Source organism: Hypanus sabinus, chromosome 16 (genome assembly GCF_030144855.1).
Source record: "Hypanus sabinus isolate sHypSab1 chromosome 16, sHypSab1.hap1, whole genome shotgun sequence".
NCBI classification, from domain to species: Eukaryota; Metazoa; Chordata; class Chondrichthyes; order Myliobatiformes; family Dasyatidae; genus Hypanus; species Hypanus sabinus.
Window position 1 is genome coordinate 90,008,248 of NC_082721.1, and position 27,108 is coordinate 90,035,355.

Here is a 27,108-nt window from a genome sequence, read left to right on the forward strand (position 1 = left end):
CAGCTCTATAAAGTTGAATTGCCATTTTTGCGCCACAGTTAAAAATCCTAGTCTAACCTGCAATGTTAGATATGATTTTCTTTTGCTTTTATTTCCGTAATAGGCAGTGAAGTATGATACTTCTGAACTGTATATTTTAGAGAAATAGGGAGCTAGTGGAGCAGATATAAAAATTATTCATAAGGATGGCATTGGATCTAAGAGAATACATATTGGGAAATACAGCGATTCTCTTTCCTGAGGAAATTTTAATAGTGTTTCTCCTATCTTTACCAAAATTACTTGTAACATTTGAAGGTGTGATCCAAAAGATTTATCCTCTAACCAACTAATCAGCACTCTATTTAACCCTTTAGTTGCCCTCCACACTCCTTTTAAAGCACACTCACCTCAACTCCTCAGCTGCCTCCCAGCACTCAGCGATCTCCCAAGCCCCTCGCTCCTCTCCCTGATGCAACGGTCCCACAATCACACTATTCCGTGTCCCCAGTCCGCGCTCCTTTTAAAGCACTCTCACCTCAGCTCCTCAGCTGCCTCCCAGCACTCAGTGATCTCCGGAGCCCCTCGCTCCTCTCCCTGATGCGACGGTCCCACAATCACACTATCCCGAGTCCCCAGTCTGCGCTCCTTTTAAAGCACTCTCACAGCTCCTCAGCTGCTTCCCAGCACTCAGCACTCTCCTGAGCCCCTCACTCCTCCTCCTGCTGTGATGGTCCCGCCATCACACTGTCATCCTCGATATCATCATTATTTTTCCATCATCGATGGTGATGGAAATGAAAATCCCATATTTTGAAAAAGGAGAATATCTCAGATGTTCTGGAATAGAAATCCTCAACCTGAGAACAGATGCAGCAGAGTTGGAGGAACTGAATAAAGGAGAACGCATTTGCAGGCAAACACAGCAATTTTACTGAATCAGAGGTAACTCTCACCTAATTTACAGGAGAGGATCAACTCAGGATGCTGAATAATAGGAAAAGTTCAAATGACAAAGAAACAATGTGCACAAAGTAAAACCATTCTCTAATACTTACAGAGGATCACTTAGGGACAATGCAGGAAGGGACATCAAACAGTAAATAACAGCAAGGTTTTCCCCATTCTGATGGACTGCTTCACTGGAGCAATACTTCTTAAATCTTATCAATTTATAGAAAAAGTCATCACAAACATATTAAACACAAAGTACACTGCAGATGCTGTGGTCAAACCAACACATACAACATGCTAGAGGAACTCAGCAGGTCAGGCAGCATCCGTGGAAATGACCTTTTGTCAGTCCTTCATCAGGACTTACAAAGGGTCTCGGCCTGAAATGTTGACTGCTCATTTCCATGGATGCTGCCCAACCTGCTGAGTTCCTCCAGCATGTTGTACCTGTTGCACAAACAAATTAATATTTAACAAGTGAAATTATTGTTTTGCGGGTTACTTAAAAATACTGTTCATATTTGTTTAATTAAGATAAATTAAAACCCAGCAATCCTATTCGAATCCAAGAAGTATAGTGGTTTCAGTCATTTCATTGGTTTAAGAATTTGACCTTGACTTACCCTGTATCTTGCAAAATATTATTGCCAACATTTCAAATTAAGCAATGCTAACCTTTGTCCAGAATCACATTTTGGCACACTTTAACTTTGTTTTAACTTTGTGGTAATTTTAAGATAACCTGCAGCTAAAGAAGTTTAAATTCTTGTTTTGTATCTCACAAAAAATAACATTTTCAACATCATGCTACACATTGACCACTGCTCTGCCATGGAGAAAGTATGAGTATAATGCTAGCAACCCCATCCCATAAATCCCAGTGCCATACAAACACCAACAAAAGCTTCAAAGAGGAAGGATATTCACACAGAAGACATATGAAGTCACCTAGTGAAAACAGAAGCTATAGGGATGACCAATCTTCAGCCTAGGACAGAGGACTCTGGTGAGCTGCTGTCAGCAGGCTATGCCCCAGTAGGGGGTGATGAGCTCAGAAGAGGATACGTCGACTATCCTGCACCAAACTCCAACACAAACCCAATTTCTCATGCATTAACCTAACCTCCTGCCCTGGAAGCTGGCCACAAGCCCAGTGAAAGTATGCAATGAAACTATTTTCTAAACTAATATATGCAGAGTACTAGAATTTGAACTATGGCCCATCAATGTCAAATTAAATTCCTAAAGTCTCATTCTCTCTACTGGAACCTGGGAAGAAACAAGAGCTGGTAAATAATTAAAGATTTGTAATTTCTGTGAGATAGGGTGCGTGGGCTGGAGTACTACTCTATATGTGGAGATCGAGTGGGATAATGAATGTTAGGTTCCAGCACTAATTGAAAGAAATTGTTGTTGTTGTTGTTTGTAGCATAGAATAGTGTGTGAGAGTAAACAGAAAGTTTATTTGCAAATAAGGGTTTCCTGCTGTATTCACTAATAATGACTGATAATATATTATCATTTTATATCTCAGAATCAATGTCATGGATTTCTGACTCCTGAAATCTATGCCAGAGGATGTGTTCAATTATTATAACTTAAGTACAGATATATGTGGATTCCTGTTCCACTGCATACTGAGCTCCTCCTTCTTTCGCTCAATACCATTCAGAGTTATACTTGAAAATCTGCCTGGCCAATATCTTTCATACTGTCATTGTCATGATCCGGTCCATGAAGAACTCATTCCGGTTCACAGTCTGGTCCATTGCTCCTTAATCCAGGTTTTCCGGTTTTCCCTTGTTCTGTTGGGTGCTCTAATTGAGGCACTTGATTCTTATTTTGGGCTGGCTACATAAATAGCTCCTGGGTTCAGTTTCATTTGTTAGACTGTTCCCTTCCCTGCCCCCTGAAGTCTTTGCTTGTGTCCTGGCCTTTGCTGTCAAGTTCTACAGCTGGAGCAAGACTAGAGTCTTGCTGTGTCTAGATAAGGAACTGTCTATCGTTGTTTAGAACTGTCTCTGTGTCCATGCCTTTACTCAGTATGTCTGGCTATTTTCTGCTACCTGTGTTGGGAACCATCTCTCTGTGTTCTGTGTACAAGTCCTGGACCTACGTCCTGCTCCCCAGGATGGGCCCCGAGTCCTATTCCTAAGGAGGGGTCCTGGCCCTGTGTTCCATGTCCCTGTGTTCCCGCCTCCCTCAGGACCAAGGCTCCGTGTTCCTGTCTCCCTCGGGACCAAGGCTCCGTGTTCAGGTGCCCAAAGATCGAGTCAAGGCTTCGAGTTCTTGTCCTGTCCATGTGCCTCATTCTGTGCAGGAGTTCAATGTCTAGTCCTGCAGCCAAGCCTCAAAGAACCAATCCATGTCCAGTCCTAGTTCTGGGCTCTAAGCCCGAGTCAAGACACAGGTTCTGTGTCTTTGTCCAGACTCTGGCTCAGCATCCAAGCCCAGGCTCCTAGTTCCCAGTTCGTTGTCCAAGTCCCACTTTCCTAGCCCAAGTCTGTGTTCCTGTCCCAGCACCTAGTCTGTGTCCTGTCCTGTCCCTAACACTAGTCCAGTCCAGTTCCTAGTACTTCAGTGTCTGTGTCTTGCATTTGGGTTTGCTCCCAGCACCCACCTTATGACAGTCATAGCTTCCTGCAACCTTTAAAATGACTTCCACTATAGATTGCACAAGAAGCAATTCGTGTTGAAGACTGACAGACACAACTTCAAACAAAATCACAGAAAAGTTACATATGTGAATAGAGCCTTGGTTGATTGGCAGGAAACAGAGAGTGGGAATAAAGGGATTCCATTCTGGTTGGCTGCCAGTTACCAGTGGTCTTCCACAGGGGTCCGTGTTGGGGCCGCTTCTTTTTACGTTGTATATCAACGATTTGGATTATGGAATAGATGGCTTTGTGGCTAAGTTTACTGATGATACAAAGATAGGTGGAGGGGCCAGTAGTACTGAGGAAACAGAAAGTCTGCAGAAACTTGGATAGATTGGGGGAATGGGCAAAGAAGTGGCAAATGAATTACAATGTCGGAAAGTGTATGGTCATGCACTTTGGTAGAAGAAATAAACGGGCAGACTATTATTTAAATAGGGAGAGAATTCAAAGTTCTGAGATGCAACAGGACTTGGGAGTTCTCGTGCAGGATACCCTTAAGGTTAACCTCCAGGTTGAATCGGTGGTGAAGAAGGCGAATGCAATGTTGGCATTCATTTCTAGAGGAATAGAGTATAGAAGCAGGGATGTGTTGCTGAGGCTCTATAAGACACTGGTAAGACCTCTCTTGGAATACTGTGTGCAGTTTTGGGCTCCTTATTTAAAAAAGGATGTGCTGGCATTGGAGAGGGTTCAAAGATTCACTAGAATGATTCCAGGAATGAGAAGGTTAACATATGAGGAACGTTTGACCACTCTTAGACTGTACTCCTTGGAGTTTAGAAGAATGAGGAGGGACCTCATAGAAACATTTCGAATGTTGAAAAGCATGGACAGAGTGGATGTGGCAAAGTTGTTTCACATGGTGGGGGAGTCTAGTACGAGAGGACGTGACTTGAGGATTGCAAGGCACCCATTCGGAACAGAGATACAAAAAATTTTTTTTAGCCAGAGAGGGTGGTAAATCTGTGGAATTTGTTGCCACGGGCAGCAGTGGAGGCCAAGTCATTGAGTGTATTTAACACAGAGATTGATAGGTATCTGAGTAGTCAGGGCATCAAAGGTTATGGTGAGAAGATGGGGGAATGGGACTAAAGGGGAGATTGGATCAGCTCATGATGAAATGGCAGAGCAGACTCGATGGGCCGAATGGCCGACTTCTGCTCTCTTGTCTTATGGTCTTATGGTCTAAAACTAGCAAGATTTACCCCAAGCTGCACCCTCACATAATTACACACCATAGATAATGTGAAAAACATTATTGTGTGCACTAGCTCGGCACTACAGTCATGGTAATCTGATGGGACTGTGAAATTTGTGCATTTCTACTCAAAGGCCACTTTATCAGATATACCTATACAACTACTTGTTAATGCAAATAACTAATCAGTCTATCATCTAACAACAACTCAGTGCATAAAAGCATGCATACATGGTCAAGGGGCTCAGCTACTGTTCAGACCAAACATCAGGATAGAGAAGAAAGGTGATCTAAGTGACTTTGACTGGGGAATGATTGTTGGTGTTCTTTTGAGTATCTCCGAAACTGCTGAGCTCCTATGATTTTCATGCACAGTGCTCTCTAGAGTTTACAAAGAATGGTGCGATCAACAAATAAAAATCCAGTACAGGGAAGTTCTGTGGATGAAAATGCTTTGTTCATGAGAACAGTCAGAGGGGAATGGTCAAACTGGTTCAAGCTGACAGAAAGGTGACAATAATTCAAGTAACCATGCTATACAACAGTGGTTTGCAGAAGAGCATCTCTCAATGTACAACACATTGAATCTTGAAGACAATGATCATACACTCAGTGGCCACTTTTTTAGGTACAGGAGGTTCCTGAGAAAGTGGCCACTGTGTTTACACCAGGGTGAAAGTTAGAGAAAAATATAGAATTAAAAGTATTTTTCTTTCAATGCAATGTATCCCAAAGGTCAAATCCAAGAGCTTGTGTGGCTTTAGACAAAATCTGTTAACCCTAGAAGTCATTACGTTAATAGAATGCTGGTTCTGAAGCACCATAGGAACACTAAAGCCACAACTTCTTTGCTTGACATGCTTTGATACGATATATCAAAACACAGAATTGCATAGCACAGTATAAACTCCTCAAGTTATGATATTATGTTGATCTTCTCCATAATCCATTGTAACCTTGCTTCTACACACCCTCCATTTTTCTTTCATCCATGTGTCCATCAAAGAATCATTTAAACATTCCTAATGTGGCTATCTCAATCACCCGTCCTGGGGTGATTGCATCCTCTGTGCAAAAAAAAACTCCTCTGACCCATCTCCTGAACCTTCCTCCACTCACCCTAAAAGGATTTCCTCTGGTATTAGCCATTGCATCCCTGAGAGAAAGGTGCCATCTGTCCTTTTCATCCAAGCCTCTTACAATCTTATATACCTCTATCATTGTCTTTCTCACCCTTTTTGCTCCAATGAGAAAATCACCAGCCTCTTCAACCTTTCATCATAGGACATCCTTTAATCTAAGCAAGCAGTAAATCTGCTCTGCACCTTCACGTCCTTCCTATAATGAGGTGACTTAAACTAAGCCTAATGCTCCAAGTGTGGTCTAACCAGAGTTTTATAGAGCTGTAACATTATCTCATCATTATCTCAATCCCTCCAACTACTAAACACACCAATGCATCATTTCCACCCAATCAACTATTGAAGGGCCTTGACAGAGTAGATGCAGAGATGCTTCCTATGGTGGGAGTGGCTAGAACCGGAGGACACAACCTCGGAATAGAAGGTAATTCTCTTAGAATGGAAATTAGGAAGAACTTAGTTAGCCAGAGAGTGTTGAATTCATTGCTGTAAGATGCTGTGGAATCCAAATTTTCATATATATTTAAGTTAGAGATCCATAGGTTTTTGATTGGCAGGCATGAAAGGATACAGGAAGAAGGCAGGAGATTGCGGCCAGGAGGAAACGTTGATCAGCCATGATGAAATGGGGCCGACTTAATGGTCCAAGTGGCCAAATTCTACTGCTATGTGTTATGCTCTTACAATATTATTAGGGATCATCAGAATGGCCTTTTAAGGGACATGACATGTTTCATGATCCTGGATGACATTTTTGAGGAAGAGGTAAATCAAATTGATGCAGGTAGAGTGGTAAATGTGGTGTAGATGGATTTTAGTAAGACATTTGACCAAGTTCCCAATGCTAGGCTAATCCAGAAAGTAAAAGGCATGCGATACAGGGAAACCTGACATTGCAGATTTTCTCATGTCTGTGGATTCAGATTCGGCTTCCATAGAAGGCAGAGTGTAGATAGCATGTATTCTGCCTGCAGGTGCACAGCTACTGGCATTCTGCAAGGATCTTTTCTGTGATTTCCTAGTGTGAGTCTCAGGGAGGATCCCTGCAGAACACAACAAATCCAAGACCACCAGCCAGAGTAAGTCTTATTGAACACCGTTCTTTGTTTTTCTAGGACAAGCCAATTCTGAATCCAAGTGGCCAATTCAGCATGGATCATATGCATCTTAATCTTCTGACCTTGTCAATTGCCTTAAGAAAATCAATGTAGACAATACCTACAGGTCTATCTTTATCAATCACCTTAATCAGTACCTCAAAAAGTATCAAGTTAGTAAAAGGTTAGTAAGGGCCTGCCCTATGAGCAAATGAGGTGCTCGAGGAATATGAAGAATGTAAAAAGAATCTTAAGAAAGAAATTAGAAAGGTTAAAAGAAGATACAAGGTTGCTTTGGCAAGTAAGGTGAAAATAAATCCAAAGGGCTTCTACGGTTATATTAATAGCAAAAGGATAGTGAGGGATAAAATTGGCCCCTTAGAGAATCAGAGTGGACAGCTATGTGTGGAGCCGAAAGAGATGGGGGAGATTTTGAACAATTTCTTCTCTTCGATATTCACTAAGGAGAAGGATATTGAATTGTGTAAGGTAAGGGAAACAAGTAGGGAAGTTATGGAAACTATGTCAATTAAAGAGGAGGAAGTACTGGCGCTTTTAAGGAATATAAAAGTGGATAAATCTCCACATCCTGACAGGATATTTCCTAGAATCTTGAGGGAAGTTAGTGTAGAAATAGCAGGGGCTCTGACAGAAATATTTCAAATATCATTTGAAACGGTGATGGTGCCGGAGGATTAGTGTATTGCTCATGGGGTTCCATTGTTTAAAAAGGGTTCTAAGAGTAAACCTAGCAATTATAGGCCTGACAGTTTGATGTCAGTGGTGGGTAAATTAATGAAAGTATTCTTAGAGATGGTATATATAATTATCTGGATAGACAGGGTATGATTAGGAATAGTCAGCATAGATTTGTGCATGGAAGGTCATGTTTGACAAATCTTATTGAATTTTTTGGACTTCAGTAAGGCCTTTGACAAGGTTCTGCATGGAAGGTTAGTTAGGAAGGTTCAATCGTTAGGTATTAATATTGAAGTAGTAAAATGGATTCAACAGTGGCTGGATGGGAGATGCCAGAGAGTAGTGATGGACAACTGTTTGTCAGGTTGGAGGCCAGTGACTAGTGGTGTGCCTCAGGGATCTGTATTGGGTCCAATGTTGTTTGTCATATATATTAATGATCTGGGTGATGGGGTGGTAAAGTGGATTAGTAAGTATGCAGGTGATACTAAGGTAGGTGGCGTTGTGGATAATGAAGTAGGTTTTCAAAGTTTGCAGAGAGATTTAGGCCAGTAAGAAGAGTGGGCTGAAAGATGGCAGATGGAGTTTAATGCTGATAAGTGTGAGGTGCTACGTTTTGGTAGGAATAATCCAAATAGGACATACATGGTAAATGGTAGGGCATTGAAGAATGAAGTAGAACAGAGTGATTTAGGAACAATGGTGCATAGTTCCCTGAAGGTGAAATCTCATGTGGATAGGGTGGTGAAGAAAGCTTTTGCTATGCTGGCCTTTTTTAAATCAGAGCATTGAGTATAGGAGTTGGGATGTAATGTTAAAATTGTACAAGGCATTGTTACGGCCAAATATGGAGTATTGTGTACAGTTCTGGTCACCGAATTATTGGAAAGATGTCAACAAAATAGAGAGAGTACAGAGAAGATTTACTAGAATGTTACCTGGGTTTCAGCACCTAAGTTACAGGGAAAGATTGAACAAGTTAGGTCTTTATTCTTTGGTGTGTAGAAGGTTGAGGGGGGACTTAATAGAGGTATTTAAAATAATGAGGGTGATAGATAGGGTTGACGTGGATAGGCATATATCTCAAGTCAAGTCAAGTCATTTTTATTGTCATTTTGAACATAACTGCTGGTACAGTACATAGTAAAAATGAGACAACGTTTTTTCAGGACCATGGCGTTACATGACACATTACAAAAACTAGACAGAACTACATTAAAAACAACTAGACTACAGACCTACCCAGGACTGCATAAAGTGCACAAAACAGTGCAGTTATTACAATAAATAATAAACAAGACAATAGGGCAGTAAGGTGTCAGTCCAGGCTCTGGGTATTGAGGAGTCTGATAGCTTGGGGGAAGAAACTGTCACATAGTCTGGTTGTGAGAGCTCAAATGCTTCGGTGCCTTTTCCTAGTTGGCTGAAGGGAGAAGAGCTTGAATGAGGGGTGCATGGGGTCCTTCATAATGCTGTTTGCCTTGCAGATGCAGTGTGTTGCATAAATATCTGTAATGGGGGGAAGAGAGAACTCGATGATCTTCTCAGCTGACCTCACTATCTGCTCCAGGGTCTTGCGATCCGAGATGGTGCAATTTCTGAACCAGGCAGTGATGCAGCTGCTCAGGATACTGTCAATACAAACCCTATAGAATGTGATGAGGATGGGGGAGGGGGTGGGTGGGAGATGGAATTTCTTCAACCTTCGCAGAAAGTAGAGGTGCTGCTGGACTTTCTTTGCTATGGAGCTGATGTTGAGGGACCAGGTGAGATTCTCTGCCAGTTGAACACCAAGAAATTTGGTGCTCTTAATGATCTGTACCGAGGAGCCATTGATGTTCAGCAGGGAGTGGTCCTGAAGTCAACAACCATTTCTTTCACATTTAGAGACAGGTTGTTGGCTCTGCACCAGTCCATTAGAAGCTGCACCTCCTCTCCATAAGCTGACTCGTCATTCTTGCTAATGAGACCCACCACGGTTGTGTCATCGGCGAACTTGATGATGTGGTTCGAGCTGTGTGTTGCAGCATGGTCATGGGTCAGCAGAGTGAACAGCAGTGGACTGAGCACACAGCCCTGGGGAGCCCCCGTGCTCAGTGTGATGGTGTTGGAGATGCTGCTCCAGATCCAGACTGACTGAGGTCTCCCAGTCAGGAAGTCTAGGGTCCAGTTGTAGAGGGAGGTGTTCAGGCCCAGTAGGCTCAGCTTTCCAATCAGTTTCTGGGGGATGATTGTGTTGAATGCTGAACTGAAGTCTATGAACTGCATTTGAAAGTACGTCTCTGTTTTTCTCCAGGTGGGTTAGGGCCAGGTGGAGGGTGATGTCAATGGCATCGTCTGTTGAGCAGTTGGGATGGTACACAAACTGCAGGGGGTCCAGTGAGGGGGCAGCAAGGTCTTGATATGCCTCATGACGAGTCTCTCAAAATGCTTCATGATGATGGATGTGAGTGCAACGGGACGGTAGTCATTTAAGCAGGACACTGAAGACTTCTTCGGCACGGGGCCGATGGTGGCAGCCTTGAAGCACGTTTGAAAAGTGGCACTGCTCAGGGAGATGTTGAAGATGTCAGTAAGAACATCTGCTGGCTGGTCTGCACATCCTCTGAGCACTCTACCAGGAATGTTGTCTGGTCCAGCAGCCTTCCGTGGGTTGACCCTGCACACACATTGGCCAAGGTGAGACACAGCATCTGGTTATTTGTAGGAGGGGTAGACTTCCTCGCCACCACATTATTTTCTGCCTCAAAATGGGCGTAGAAGTTATTCAGCGCATCTGGGAGGGAGGCATCACCTGCACAGTCAGGTGATGTTGTCCTGTAATTGGTGATGTCCTGGATGCCCTTCCACATGCGCCACTGTCCAGGAAGTGGCTGTGGATTCGCTGGGTGTGTGCACGCTTTGCCCCTCTGATGGCCCGGGACAGTTTGGACCTTGCTGTTGATAGGGCTGCCTTGTCGCCTGCTCTGAAGGCAGAGTCACGGGTTCTCAGCAGCGCACGCACCTCCATGGTCATCCATGGCTTCTGGTTAGAGTGTTTCAGGATTGTTCTTATCTCCCTTCTTGATTTAAAAAAAACATTTGCTACTCATTAGTCCTCTGGGCCCTGCTTACAACTAGAAAGGACACAGAGGTATTAGTCAAGGTCCCAATAATCTTATTTCTTGTCTCTCTAAACTGCCTAGGATATCACATCAGGCCCTATTGATTTATCCACCTTAATGTTGTTTAGGAGACCTGATGCTACTTCCTTCCTTATCACAATATTCATAGTAAATTAATATGCTACATACTGACTTCTGAATCCTGCTCACTCTTCTCTTTGGTAAATATAGTTGCAAAGTACTCATTTAAAACCTCACTCACATTCTTCGTCTCCAAGTATACGTTCTCCCTTTGACTTAAGTAACCCACCCTCTTCCTAGTTACTCTCTTGCTCTTGATGTATTTACAGAATGCCTTGGGGTACTCATCAATGCTGTTTACCAAGACTCTTCATTACCATTCCTGGCTTTCCTTATACCCTTCTTGATTTAATTTCCAGCTTCTTCATAATGCTGAATAGTGCTTTTTGATTTTAGCTTCATGAAACTTACATACTTTCTGTTTTCCTTCTTGATAATATTCACCACCTCTCTTGACATCCAAGGTTGCCTTACCTTGCCACTGTCATCCTTCTTACTGGAATATCTGTTACGTATGCTGTGGAGTAAGTCTTTAAATATCTTCTAGAGGTTCAAAAGGTTCATTTATTATCAAAGTATACAACTTGAAATCCTTCTTCTCCAGGTAGTCATAAAAACCAAGTAAGAAAAGAAAGGCAGCACAATCATTGTGTTGCCTTTATGGCAGTTTTTTAGTTTATAATATTTTCACTTAGTAATTCATTTGTTAGCATTCTAGTTGAAGTTAGGATTGTTTAAAGTAAATTCATTGTCTGTGAGATATCGCGGCATGCGATGACGTCACATCCAGTTTCGCCGCGTCCTGTGGGAAAATACCGGTTTGGAGAAACAGGAAGGTGGGGGGTCGAGACATGTGCAAGCGCAAGCGCCAGCAAATTTTTCTCTCTATGCACTAGGAACATAGTAAAGGCAACGCTGTAAGTCATGAGATAATTGATATGTTGAATTAAAATGTTAACGCCGATCCTGTTAAAAGTAACGACAGTCGATAAGGTTTATGCTTTCGTTAGTTAAAGAGTTGCGGATAGTTTGTATTGAAGTGTATTTAAAGCAGTCAATGGCGTAGGTAGATTCTGACTGTATGCTGCACTTTAATGTAATGTAGTTGATGTAGTTTTACTCTTGCAAGTATTTACGATGTAAATGTAATATCAAGAAGGAAACAAATGCTGTACAAATCTTGTATTGTTTTATCAACAGTTTTCACCATACGTTACTGTGGAAGAGTGAACAGTAAATGGTTAATCTTACTGTGATCCTGTCCTCAATGACAAAGGTTTAACTTGGTTTAACTCGGCGTTCCATTACACCCGAGCGAGAACACTACAGTGAAAAAGTGGCATTATCAGGTGTTTCAAGTGCTGCAATGACAACTCGATCCAGCGTCAAGTCATCGTCACCCAGCGAGGGGGGCAGTAGGACATCATCAAGTAAGGCCGCCCAAGCAAGAGCTAAGGCAGAAGTTGCCAAGGTGCGAGTGCGCTACACCAAACAAGAAGCAAAATTGAAAATGGAAGCGGCTGCCAGAGAAGCCAAAAACCGGAAGGAAGTGGCTGCCAGAGAAATGGAAAAGGCTGCCAGAGAAGCCGAAAACCAGAAGGAAGCGGCTGCCAGAGAAATGCAAAAGGCTGCCAGAGAAGCCCAAAACCAGTTGGAAAGGGCAAGGATACCGGCAGAGTTAGAAGTGCTGACACTGGAATGAGAAGAAGAAGCTGCCAGGGTGGAAGCGGAGTTCATAGAAGATGCTGAAGAAATGCAAGATCTGGTTGACGTAAAATCTACTTCAGAAAAGACCAGATTGGAACGCACAAGCGACTACGTCCAATCTCAACTAGACTGGAAGATTCGTTTTTCCTCTCCATACTTATACAATAACGCCCCACTTCATGAGGAGTCTCAGAGAGACCCAATTGCATCACATCCATCCGAGGAAGACAATTTACCCTTGCAACTCCGCGATGAAGTCAAGAATGAAAGGGCTGATGACAAATACTTCTCGACACCAAACTTACCAGATTTGGCGAGAAGAGAGGCAAAGGCTGAATTCAGAACAGCAAATTCCATAACAGAGGTACGCCCTCAGTCATATACCCGCCGACATACTTCCCCAGGCCACATGCCACTTGCAATTGAACCCCGGCACAGTATTTAGCACGACGAGATCTCGTCGCTTCAGGACTGTACCAGTTTGATGATAAACCTGAAAATTACCGTGCATGGTACTCCACATTCACTAACGCTATCGATGGAATCCAGCTCAGAGCAACCCAAGAGTTGGATCTTATGGCGAAATGGCTGGGAAAAGAATCATGTGAACAGGTGAGACGCATACCTTCAGTGTACATCAACAAACCCGAGCTAGCCTTAAGCAAAGCATGGGAGAGACTTCGGGAGGGCTTTGCGGCCCCCGAAATATTGAAGCGGCACTATACCAACGTCTGGAAAACTTTCCTAAGGTGTCAGCCAAAGATCACATTAAGTTAAGGGAGCTCGGAGATTTACTCATGGAGATTCAAGGTGCCAAAGAAGATGGCCACTTAACTGGTCTGGTATACCTAGATACTCCATCCGGGATTAGACAAATCATGGACAAACTTCCATTTGGGCTGCAGGACAGGTGGGTGTCTGTTGCCTCAGAGTACAAAGAAGACCACAATGGTCGATTTCCTCCCTTTGAGTATTTCACTAGGTTTGTGTGCAGGGAGGCGAAGAAGCGAAACGACCCTAGCCTCATGGGTCAAGGAAGCAGTACAGTTTACACCAAGCCAGATAAATCCTCTTCGAATAATTTCAACATTGATAAACCCATCTCAGTACTTAAGACTGAAGTCTTTACAACTAACCACGATCCTAGCAAGAATTGTCCATTGCGTAACAAACCCCACCCCTCAGAAAATGCAGAACGTTTAGGGAAAAACCCCTTGAAGAGAGGATGGACCTTCTCAAGGAGAAAAGAATATGTTTTAAATGCTGTTCCTCGACCTCTCACTTTGCTAGAGAGTGTATGATTGCCGTGAAGTGTCCGGAATGTGATAGCACTAATCACGATGGGGCCATGCATCCTGGCCCGTTACTGCAAACCGACAACGCTCCTTCACCCCCACAACAGGACGGCGGGGAGGGAGAGGCTCACTCCAGGACAACTGTTGTCAGCTCGAGCTGTACAGAAGTTTGCGGTCAAGCTCAGTCAAGCCGTTCTTGTTCAAAGATCTGCCTCACTAAGGTGTACCCTAAGGGAGCCAAAGATAAGGCCATCAAAGCCTATGTAATTCTGGATGATCAGAGCAATCGCTCACTAGTCAGTCCAGAGTTCTTTAACTTGTTCAACATTGAGAGTGAGCAGTTCCCATACTACCTTAGAACTTGCTCAGGCAACGTGGAAACTCATGGAAGGAAGGCAGAAGGCTTCCAGCTCGAGTCCCTGGATGGTAAAGTCATCATCTGTCTCCCTCCACTCTTAGAGTGCAATGAAATTTTGAATAACCGCACTGAGATCCCGACGCCATGTGCGGTGCTACACCAGCCACATCTCCACCACATCGCCAAACACATCCCAGAACTGGATCCAACAGCAGAAATACTCCTGCTATTAGGAAGAGATGTTCTTTGGGTGCACAAGGTTAGGCAGCAGGTCAATGGACCACATGACGCCCCCTTTGCGCAACGCTTGGATCTAGGCTGGGTGGTGATAGGAGAGGTGTGCCCTGGCAATGTACACAAACCGACGGTTAGCACACTCAAGACCAATGTGCTAGAGACTGTCCGCCATTCAATTTTTCAACCCTACACAAGTGTCATGTGTATTAAGGAAGCACGACAAGACTTTAACAAATGTAAAGTAACTGACAAGACGCTGGGTCAGTCAGTCTTCGCTCAAACTGAGCATGATAATAAACCTGCTCAATCAGCTCAAGATGCCATTTTCTTAAAAACAAAGGACATTAAGGTCTTCAGAGATGAAGCAAACAATGGGGTCGCCCCATTGCCTTTCAGAGAACCACGCCAGTGCTTGCCAAACAACAAAGAGCAGGCAGTCAAGCGGTTCACGCCCTTGCAAAAAAACCCTGAAAAGGAAACCTGAGATGCAGCAACGCACCTGATTGACCCACGAGGTACTGTGCACACTAATGGCAGAGGTCACAGCCATTATAAATGCACGACCACTTCTACCTGTGTCTTCCGACCCGGAAAACCCCTTCATACTCTCGCCATCAATGCTCCTTACACAGAAGGCAGGAGCTCCCCCTCCACCAGGGGACTTCTCTGATAAGGATTTGTACTTAAAGCAATGAAGACAGGTCCAGGCTCTGGCAAATCGGTTCTGGTCTCGCTACATTCCCTAGCAGGGATGGACATGTCAGGAAGGTTGAGTTGAAAAATACCGACCAAGGTGATGTGAAAATTTACCAAAGGCCTGTTACAGAAGTCATTCTACTTCTACCTAAGGACTGATTAGAGACTAAAGTTTTGTATTATGTTCATTGTGATCTTACGAAGGTCAAGCGGGGAGGGTGTTGCCTTTATGGCAGTTATTTAGTTTATAATATTTTTGCTTAGTAATTTGTTTGTTAGCATTCTAGTTAAAGTTAGGATTGTTTAAAGTAAATTCATTGTCTGTGAGATATTGCGGCATGTGATGACGTCACATCCGGTTTCGCTGCGTCCTGTGGGAAAATACTGGTTTGGAGAAACAGGAAGGTGGAGGTCGAGATGTGTGCAAGCGCAAGCATCAGCAAAGTTTTCTCTCTATGCACTAGGAACATAGTGAAGGCAACGCTGTAAGTCATGAGATAATTGATATGTTGAATTAAAATGTTAATGCCGATCCTGTTAAAAGTAACGACAGTCGATAAGGTTTATGCTTTCGTTAGTTAAAGAGTTGCGGATAGTTTGTGTTGAAGTGTATTTAAAGCAGTCAATGGCGTAGGTAGATTCTGACTGTATGATGCACTTTAATGTAATGTAGTTGATGTAGTTTTACTCTTGCAAGTATTTACGATGTAAATGTAATATCAAGAAGGAAACAAATGCTGTACAAATCTTGTATTGTTTTATCAACAGTTTTCACCATACGTTAATGTGGAAGAGTGAACAGTAAATGGTTAATCTTACTGTGATCCTGTCCTCATTGACAAAGGTTTAACTCGGTGTTTAGTTCGGCGTTCTGTTACACCCGAGCGAGAACACTACAATCATCAATCCCAAAATCCCCCCTTCCCACACAAAAAAACAAATAAAAATGGAACAGGCACATCAACCCACAATCCCTTCTCCCACACAAATAAAACCAACAAAGTTTGCAAAAGATACAGAATATAAAATAACTGTAAGACTGGAAAAAAAGTCCATAGTCCAAGTCCACATCTAAAACATAGAAAACCTAGGCAACATTCACCAGGCCCATTTGCAAACTTTTCCATAGCAGAGCTATCAAAATGCCAGCACTCGTCATCCACACTTGCCTCCAACTCCCTTATCACTTTAATTGGAAAACAATGGAAGCTTTAATTGACAAAATTGAGTCAAACAACAGCTTGCACCTATCCCTCAGCCTTCACGCACACTATCTTTCTCCTGGAATTCTCTTGGAGACTGCAGAGCGCTGAAGCACCCAAACGATCTCCAGGCTTGTGCATTTGCCTTGTCATTTTAATTGGTAAACAATGGAAGGTTTAGTCTGCGAAGTGGAATCAAACATTGGCTTGCAGCCTACCTACTATGAGGTTCCCGCACACTGCTTCTGGCTCCTAGAAACACCTCAGAGACAGCAGAGCACTGGAACATGCAAAATATCTCCAAACAGTAAATCATAGGCTCAAACAGTTCCAGAATCACATCCAAGATGAAAAACAAATGTAATAGACATAAAAGAAGTGAAATATATGGTTTCATGACCTATCCAAGAGAAGTTGACCAAATAAGTGTAGTAAGCAGGTGCCATCTTGACTGGATATAACTAGCATCATGTGGACTTGCTCAAAAACAGCTGTTCCCAATTAACTTTCCTAGTTCCTGTTTCATTCTCTTGTAATTCAGTCTGCTCCAGTTTAACATTCACCCAGAAGTTTCATATCTATTCTTACCTAAAGCTGTCTTAAGATTGAAGGAGATGTGGTCACTGTTCCCTAACAGGAGAGTCACCTTGCTAGGCTTATTACTCAATGCCAGGTCTAGTATGGTCCCTACCCCTGTTGAGCTACCTGCATATTGATTTGAAAAATTCTCTTGAATGCACTTAACAAATCTGCCCAGCTAAACACAAAGACAAGAAGTACAGCACAGAAACAGGTCCTTTGGCACATCAAGTCCATACCAAAGCCTTTTAAACTGCCTACTCCCATCAACTTGCACTGGGACCATAGCCCATCATACCCCTTCTATCCATGTACCTATCTAATCTACTCTTAAACATTGAAATCAAGCTCGCATGTGTACAATGTCCTGGGTATGTTACTCAAAATGGCCTCTTTGGTTTGTTACAAGTAGGAATGTTTCTTTGTCGGATAAGTGTTTCTCTAGCCGTTGTTTCACTTTAGAATGGCTGATATGGTAATTGTATTCATTTGTTAATCAATGGGGAATGTCATTGTGTCTTGTGATGCTGGGAACTTGGGGGAGGGGTTTTCACGGGTTTTTGGGGAGAGGCCGAGGAAGACATGGAAGAAGGTGGACGTGTGCTGGACTGCTCGTAAGACCACTGGGGTGGTCCCAGGTGCGACGGCCGGATGGGTCGATTGGTTCGTTGATTGAGCTCCAACGAGTGCACTAAACAGACTGAACTTTGATAAGTGGCGCCTTTTGTTTTTTTTTTCCTTGTGTATATATATTGTATTGCTTACTACTCTTTTTAATTTTAGTAAACTCTTTAAAGTGTATTTCATAACGGTATTTGTTGTGGATTTGATACTGTTGGCGGGCTCGAGGCGTAAACTCGATTCTCACAGCACCTGCGTGTACGGGAGGTGGGTTGGAGAGTGGCTGGATCCCTTTTTCCCCTAGACATATACCAGCCTGTTGGGTAAGGGTTACACATGCACCACTTGTGCTGGCAGCATTCCACAATCTCACATCCCTCTGAATGAAAAGGTTTCCCCTTATGTCCCCCTTAAACTTTTCACCTTTCACCCTTAACCCATGATATCTGGTTGTAATCCCACCTAACCTCAGTGGAAAGAGCCTGCTGCATTTATCCTATCTATACCCCTCATAATTTTGTTTACCTCTATCAAAGTCCTAACCTATTCAATCTTTCCTTATAACTCAGGTCCTCCAGACCCAGCAACATCCTTGTAAATTTCCTCAGTATGCTTTTGACTTTATTTATATGCTTCCTGTAGGTAGGTGATCAAAACTGCACATAATACTCCAAATCAGGTCTCACCAACGTCTTATACAACATTAACATAACATAACCAATCTCCTGTACTCGGTTCATTCATTAATGAAGGCTAATGTGCAATAATTTTACCCTGTCTACCTGTGATGCTACTTTCAATGAATTATGGACATATATTCCAAGATTTCTTTGTTCTACCACTCTCCTCAGTGCTATATTGTTCACTCTACAAGACCTACCCTGTTTGGTCCTACCAAAGTGCAGCACCTTGCACTTGTCTGCATTAAATTCTATCTGCCAATTTTCAGCCCATTTTTTCAGCTGGTGCAGATCCTGCTGCAAGTCATAGTAGCCTTCCTCACTGTCCATTACACCTCCAATCTTGGTGTCATCTGCAAATTTTCTGATCTACTTAACCACAATATCATCCAGATCGTTCATATAGATGACAAGCAACAATGGACTCAGGACCAATCCCTGCAGCACAGGCCTCCAGTCAAAAGGCAACCATCTGCTACCACTCTCTGGCTTCTCCCACAAAACTGATGTCTAATTCAATTTACCATCTCATCTTGAATGCTGAGCGACTGAACCTTTTTGAACAACCTCCCATGCAGGACCTTTTCAAATACCTTTTGGTTGCCTCACTTTAGGAAGGATGTGGAAGCATTGGAAAGGGTATAGAGGAGATTTACCAGGATGTTGCCTGGTTTAGAGAGTATGCATTATGATCAGAGATTAAGGGAGCTAGGGCTTTACTCTCTGGAGAGAAATAGGATGAGAGAAGACATGATAGAGGTGTACAAGATATTAAGAGGAATAGACAGAGTGGACAGCCAGCGCCTCTTCCCTAGGGCACTACTGCTCAATACAAGAGGGCATGGCTTTAAGGTAAGGAGTGGAAAGTTCAATGGGGATATTAGAGGAAGGTTTTTTACTCAGAGAGTGGTTGGTGCGTGGAATGCATTGCCTGAGTCAGTGGTGGAGGCAGATACACTAGTGAAATTTAAGAGACTACTAGACAGGTATATGGAAGAATATAAGGTGGGGGGTATATGTGGAGGTAGTGTTTAAGGGTTGACACAACATTGTGGGCCAAAGGGCCTGTACTGTGCTGTATCGTTCTATGTTCTATGTTCTATGTTCTATGCACCTTCCCAAAGTCCACGTAGGCAACATCCACTGCCTTGCCTTCATTCACTTTCCTGGTAACTTCCTCAAAAAAGTCTATAAGATTGGTTAGACATGACGTACCATGCACAAAGCCATGCTGACTATTCTTAATCAGTCCATTATCTATCCAAATACTAATATATCCAGTTGCAAGAAAGCAGCATCCATTTTCAAAGATCATCACCATCTAGGCCATGCCCCTTTCTCACTGCCTCCATTAAGTGGAAGGCACAAGTACCTCAGGACTCGCGCCATCAGGTTCAAGAACAGTTGCTACCCTTCAACCACCAGGCTTTTGAACAAAAGGGGATAATTACACTCATCTAAATAGATGTCCCCACAACCGATAATCCTTCACTTTAAGGACTCTTTATCTTTTTATTTCATGCTCTCGTTATTTATTGCTATTTACTTATGTTTATATTTACATTTGCACAGTATGTTGTCCTCTATGCTCTTGCTCTTTTATTGATCCTGTTTACAGTTAATATTCTATAGATTTGCTGAGTATGGCAGCATGAAAAAGAATTTCATGGTTGTATGTGGTGACATTATGAACTCTGATAATAAAATTTACTTTCACCTTTGAGATAATCTTTCAGTAACAATCCCACAATTGGTGTCAGACTCGCTGACCTATAATTTCCTGGATAATGTTTAGAGACATAAACAGTAGAAGAGCAATGGCTATCCTCCAATCTTCTGGTACCTTTCCTTTCACTAAGGATCATTTAAGTATCTCTGCTAGGGCCCTGGTAATTTCTGCACTTGCCTCCAATAGGATGGAACACCTTGTCAGGCCCTGGGGATTTATCTGACCTGATTTGCCTCAGGATAGCAAACACCTCCTTCTCAGTAAACTGTACAAGGTCCATTAAGTTGATGCAACGTTGCCTCACTTCTACAGACTTGAGGTTCTAAACTGGAAAAAGGCCAAATTTGAAAGGATCTAAAAAGCGTGGATTGGGACAGGTTGTTCTCTGGCCAGGATATGATTGGTAAGTGGGAGGCCTTCAAAGGAGAAATTCTGAGAGTGCAGAGTTTCTATGTTCCTGTCAAGATTAAAGGCAAAGTGCTTCTTGGGGGGGTTTAAGCTAAATTTGCAGGGGACGGGGATCCAGAATGTGAGAGAGGATAGCGAGAGGAAGAATAAAGGACAGGTGGGGACTACACGGTTCCGGAATATTAAGTGTGTAGTAGAGAAAGGTGAGGCGGAACAAGTGATAAGGAGGACACATGTACAGAGGGATGGTCTGATGGAACTTAGAGTTAAATGTGTTGAAAGAATAAGTAAATTTAGGAAGGACTACAAAATTCTAGGGGCGTATAGCCCGATGGGAGTTCAGGGAGCTGGGTTAACCACAATAGGCAGCGATTCAAACAGAGAGAGGAGAAATGGGCTAAAAATTCTATATCTGAATGCACGAAGTGTCAGAAATAAAGCAGATGAGCTTGAAGCCCAGGTGCGAATGGGTAACTATGATGTTGTTGGGATAACGGAGACATGGCTGCAGGGAGATCAGACCTGGGAAATGAATGTACAAGGGTATACGTGCTATCGTAGGAACAGAAATGTGGGCAGAGGGGGTGGGGTGGCCCTGTTGGTGAGGAATGAGATTCAGTCCTTTGCAAGGGGGGACATAGGGTCAGGAGAAGTAGAGTCTGTGTGGATAGAACTGAGGAACAGTAAGGGCAAAAGGACCCTAATGGGTGTTGTCTACAGGCCACCAAACAGTAGCACAGATATTGGGTGCAAGTTGAATAGGGAGTTAACATTGGCATCTGGCAAAGGTAATGTCACAGTAGTTATGGGCGATTTCAACATGCAGGTGAACTGGGAGAATCAGGTTGGTGCTGGACCACAGGATAGGGAGTTTGTAGAGTGCCTACGGGATGCATTCTTGGAACAGCTTGTACAAGAGCTGACCAGGGACAAGACTATTCTGGATTTAGTGTTATGTAATGAACAGGATTTGATAAGTGATCTTGCAATAAAGGAGCCATTAGGAGGTAGTGATCATAATATGATAAGTTTTTATCTGCAATTTGAGAAGGATAAGGGCAGCTCGGAGGTGTCAGTGTTGCAGTTGAACAGGGGAAACTATGGAACCATGAGGGAGGAGCTGGCTAAAGTTGACTGGACAGATAGCCTAGCAGAAAAGACAGTGAAACAGCAATGGCAGGTATTCTTGGGAATAATGCACAAGGTGCAAAATCAGTTCATCCCCCAGGGAAGGAAGGATTCAAAGGGGGGAAAGGGGCCACAGTGGTTGACAAAGGAAGTCAGAGATTGCATAGCAATAAAAAAAAGGAAGTATGACAGAGCTAAGGTGAGTGGGAGGAAAGATGATTGGGAAGTTTTTAAGGAACAATAGAACTTAACTAAAAAGACAATACGGGGAGAAAAAATGAGGTACGAACGCAAGCTAGCCAGGAATATAAAGGAAGATAGCAAAAGCTTTTTTTAGGTATGTGAAGAGAAGGAAGATAGTTAAGAACAATGTTAGGCCCTTGAAGAATGAATTGGGTGAAATTGTTATGGGAAATAGAGAAATGGCAGAAGAATTTAATGAGTACTTTAGATCTGTTTTCACTAAGGAAGACACAAGCAATCTCCCAGATGTATGGATGGGCCAAGGACATAGGGTAACAGAGGAAATGAAACATATTTACATTAGGAAGGAAAGGTGATGAGAAGACTGATGGGACTGAAGGCTGATAAATCCCCAGGTCCAGATGGTCTGCATCCTAGGGTACTAAAGGAGGTGGCCCTGGAAATTGCAGATGCATTGGTAATCATTTTCCAATGTTCCTTAGACTCAGGATCAGTTCCTGAGGATTGGAGAATGGCTAATGTAATCCCACTTTTTAAGAAAGGAAGGAGGGAGAAAACAGAGAACTATCGACCTGTCAGCCTGACACCGGTGGTGGGGAAGATGCTAGAGTCCATTATTAAAGATGAAATAGTGGCATATCTAGATAGCAGTGATAGGATTGGGCCGAGCCAGCATGGATTTACCAAGGGTAAATCATGCTTGACTAATCTGTTGGAGTTTTTCGAGGATGTAACCAGGAAGTTAGACGGGGGAGATCCAGTGGATGTAGTGTACCTCGATTTTCAGAAGGCATTTGATAAGGTTCCACATAGGAGATTGGTGGGTAAAATCAAAGCTCAGGGCATCGGGGGGAAGACATTGACATGGATAGAAAACTGGTTGGCAGATAGAAAGCAAAGGGTAGCGGTGAATGGGTGTTTCTCAGAATGGCAGGTGGTGACTAGTGGGGTGCCACAGGGCTTGGTATTGGGACCACAGCTGTTTACTATTTACGTCAACGATTTGGATGAAGGCATTGAAAATAACATCAGCAAATTTGCTAATGATACTAAGCTGGGTGGCAGTGTGACATGTGATGAGGATGTTAGGAGAATTCAGGGTGACTTGGATAGGCTGGGTGAGTGGGCAGATACTTGGCAGATGACGTTTAATATGAATAAGTGTGAGGTTATCCACTTTGGGAGTAAGAACAGGAAGGCAGATTATTATCTGAATGGTGTAGAGTTGGGTAAGGGAGAAATACAAAGAGATCTCGGAGTCCTTGTTCATCAGTCACTGAAGGTGAATGAGCAAGTGCAGCAGTCAGTGAAGAAGGCAAATGGAATGTTGGCCTTTATTACAAAGGGAATTGAGTACAAGAGCAAGGAAATCCTGTTGCATTTGTTCAGAGCCCTGGTGAGACCACACCTGGAGTATTGTGTACAGTTTTGGTTTCCAGGGTTAAGGAAGGACATCCTGGCTGTAGAGGAAGTGCAGCGTAGATTCACAAGGTTAGTTCCTGGGATGTCTGGACTGTCTTACGCAGAAAGGTTAGAGAGACTGGGCTTGTACACGCTGGAATTAAGGAGATTGAGAGGGGATCTGATTGAAACATATAAGATTATTAAGGGATTGGACAAGATAGAGGCAGGAAATATGTTCCAGATGCTGGGATAGTCCAGTACCAGAGGGCATGGTTTGAGAATAAGGGGTAGGTCATTTAGGACAGAGTTAAGGAAAAACTTCTTCTCCCAGAGAGTTGTGGGGGCCTGGAATGCACTGCCTCGGAAGGTAGTGGAGGCCAATTCTTTCAAGAAGGAGCTAGATAGGTATCTTATGGATAGGGGAATCAGGGGATATGGGGACAAGGCAGGAACAGGGTATTGATAGTAATTGATCAGCCATGATCTCAAAATGGCGGTGCAGGCTCGAAGGGCCAAATGGTCTACTTCTGCACCTATTGTCTATTGTCAATGTTGGAAAAGGGGAGGAGGGGTGGCATTACTGGTCAGGGATACTATTACAGCTACAGAAAGGGTGAGTAGTGTAGCAGGATCCTCTTTTGAGTCAGTACGGGTGGAAGTCAGGAACAGGAAGTGAGCAGTTACTCTATTCAGAGTATTTTATAGGCCCCCGGTGGCAGCAGAGATACTGAGGAGCAGATTTGGGAGGCAGATTTTGCAAAGGTGCAAAAATAACAGGGTTATTATCATGGGTGACTTTAACTTCCCTAATATTGATTGGCACCTGATAAGTTCCAATGGTTTAGATGGGGCAGAATTTGTTAAGTGTGTCCAGGATGGATTCCTGTCACAGTATGTTGACAGGTTGACTAGGGGGAATGCCATACCAGATCTAGTATTAGGTAACGAACCAGGTCATGTCACAGATCTCTCAGTGGGTGAGCATCTGGGGAACAGTGAGCACGGTCAGAGGGTCTGGAATGCACTGCCTCGGAAGGTAGTGGCCAATTCTCTGGATGCTTTCAAGAAGGAGCTAGATAGGTATCTTATGGATAGGGGAATCAAGGGATATGGGGACAAGGCAGGAACCGGGTATTGACAGTATTTGATCAGCCATGATCTCAAAATGGCGGTGCAGGCTCGAAGGGCCGAATGGTCTACTTCTGCACCTATTGTCTATTGTCTATTGTCTAATAAGGAACTTTGGTTTTCGAGGGATATTGGAACTCTGATAAAGAAGAAGAGAGGTATGTCTGACGTATAGGAAACAGAGCAAATAAGGTGCTTGAGGAGTATAAAAAGTGCAAAAAATACTTAAGAAAGAAATCAGGAGGGGAAAAGGAAGACATGAGGTAGCCTTGGCAGTCGTTGAAGGATAATTCAAAGAGCTTTTACAGGTATATTAAGAGCAAAAGGATAGTAAGGGATAAAATTGGTCCTCTTGAAGATCAGAGTGGTCAGCTATGTATGGACCCAAAAGAAATGGGGGAGATTTTAAATGTTTTTTTTTGTGTCTATATAGGAAACTAGCATGGAGTCAACGGAAATAAGGCAAACAGGTAGTGAGGTCATGGAACGTATACAGATTGAAGAGGAGGAGGTGCTTGCTGTCTTGAGGCAAATCAGAGTACATAAATCCCCAGGACCTGACAGGGTATTCCCTTTGAAGGAGACTAGTGTTGAAATTACAGGGGCCCTGGCAGATATATTTAAAATGTCGGTATCTACAGGTGAGGTGCCGGAGGATTTGAGGATAGCTCATGTTATTACGTTGCTTAAAAAAGGCTCCAGAAGTAATCCAGGAAATTATAGACCAGTAAGTTTGACGTTGGTAGTAGGTAAATTATTGGAAGGAGTACTAAGAGATATGATCTACAAGTATTTGGATAGACAGTGACTTATTAGGGAGAGTCAATATGGCTTTGTGCATGGTAGGTCATGTTTAACCAATCTATTAGAGTTTTTCGAGGAGGTTACCAGGAAAGTGGATGAAGGGAAGGCAGTGGATGTTGTCTACATGGATTTCAGTAAGGCCTTTGACAAGTTCCCTCATGGGAGGTTAGTTAGGAAGATTCAGTTGCTAGGTATACGTGATGAGGTAATAAATTGGATTAAACATTGGCTCAGTGGGAGAAGCCAGAGAGTGGTAGTGGAGGATTGCTTCTCTGAGTGGAGGCCTGTGACTAGTGGTGTGCCACAGGGATCAGTGCTGGGTCCATTGTTATTTGTCATCAATATCAATGCTCTGGATGATAATGTGGTAAATTGGATCAACAAATTTGCTGATGATACAAAGATTGAAGGTGTAGTGGACAGTGAGGAAGGTTTTCAAAGCTTACAGAGGGATTTGGACCAGCTGGGAAAATGGGCTGAAAAATGGCAGGTGGAGTTTAATACAGACAAGTATGAGGTATTGCACTTTGGAAGGAAAAACCAGGGTAGAACATACAAGGTAAATGATAGGGCACTGAAGAGTGCAGTAGGACAGAGGAATCTGGGAATACAGATACAAAATTCCCTAAAAGTGGTGTCACAGGTAGATAGGGTAGTAAAGAGAGCTTTTAGTACATTGGTCTTTATAAATCAAAGTATTAAGTATAAGAGTTGGAATGTTATGGTGAGACCGAATTTGGAGTATTGTGTGCAGTTTTGGTCACTGAATTACAGGAAGGATATTAATAAGGTTGAAAGAGTGCAGAGAAGGTCTACAAGGATGTTGCCGGGACTTGAGAAACTGAGTTTCAGAAAAAGGTTGAATAGGTTAGGACTTTATTCTCTGTAGCGTAGAAAAATGAGGGGAGATTTGATAGAGGTATATAAAATTACGATGAATATAGATAGAGTGAATGCAAGCAGGCTTTTTCCACTGAGGTTAGTGGAGAAAAAAAAACAGAGCCCATGGGTTAAGGGATGAAGGGGGGAAAGTTTAAAGGGAACTTGGGGGAGGGGGTTTACACAGAGAGTGGTGAGAGTGTGAAATGAGTTGCCAGATGAAGTGGTAAATACAGGCTCACTTTTAACATTTAAGAAAAACTTGTACAGGTACATAGATGAGAGGTGTATGGAGGGATATGGTCCAGGTGCAGGTCAGTGGGACTAGGCAGATAAATGGTTTGGCACAGCCAAGAAAGGGCAAAAGGCCTGTTTCTGTGCTGTAACGTTTTATGGTTCTATGGTTGTTCTATGGTTCTATCTCCCCCTCATCTGTTTTGGCTCCATAGATGGATTACCATTCTGATCTTCCTGAGGAACATATTTGTCCCTTGCAATACTTTTGTTCTTAACATATTTGTAGAACCCCTCAAGATTCTCCTTCTCCTTGTCTGCTAGAACAACATCATGCCTTCTTTTAGCCCTCCTCCATTTTTTTCTTGCATTGCCTATAATCCATAAGCACCTAATTTGCTCCTGCTTGTCCAAACCTGTTCAGAACCTCCTTTTATCTCTTAACCAGGGGTTCAATATCTCTTGAAAACCAAGGTTCTCTGCACTTGTTATCTTTACTTTTTATTTTGACAGATGCATGCAAGCTTTGTAATCTCAAAATTTCACCTTTGGAGGCCTCACACTTTCCAAGTACACCTTTTGCCAAAAAAAGGTCTGTTTTTATCCACACTTGCCAGATTATTTCTGATAGTATCAAAATTAGCCTTTCTCCAATTTAGAATCTCAAACAACAAACCAGACCTATATTTTTGCATTTTTACTTTGAAACTAATGGTATTGTGGTCACTAAGTTCTCCTACACAAGCTTTTGTCACCTGTCCTGTCTCACACCCTAATACCAGATCTAGTATCGCACACCCTGTCATTGGGACTTTTATATATTGATTAAGGAAACTTTCCTGAACCCATTTGACAAACTCTATCCCATCAACCTTTGAGAGTATAGGAATCCTAATCAATA

The 27,108-nt window shown here is 42.9% G+C and overlaps 1 protein-coding gene and 1 long non-coding RNA gene across 4 annotated transcripts in view; one reads left to right on the top strand and one right to left on the bottom strand.

Moving 5' to 3' along the window:
* The window catches only part of LOC132405889 (uncharacterized), a 31,565-nt gene extending 29,546 nt beyond the window's left edge, over positions 1–2,019 (bottom strand). For 2 of the 3 annotated variants that reach the window (XR_009515993.1, XR_009515992.1), the window contains exon 1: positions 1,038–1,342. This is a non-coding gene — a long non-coding RNA (uncharacterized LOC132405889). Of the gene's footprint in view, positions 1–1,037; positions 1,343–1,881 lie in introns of those variants that run through there. The other variant, XR_009515994.1, reaches the window with a different exon arrangement.
* A 174-nt stretch (positions 2,020–2,193) lies between these two features.
* Positions 2,194–27,108, top strand: part of LOC132405890 (weak toxin CM-9a-like) — a 51,704-nt gene continuing 26,789 nt past the window's right edge. The window contains exon 1 of the mRNA XM_059990874.1: positions 2,194–2,222. The gene's annotated coding sequence lies outside the window, so the exon portion shown is untranslated. The remainder of the gene's footprint in view (positions 2,223–27,108) is intronic.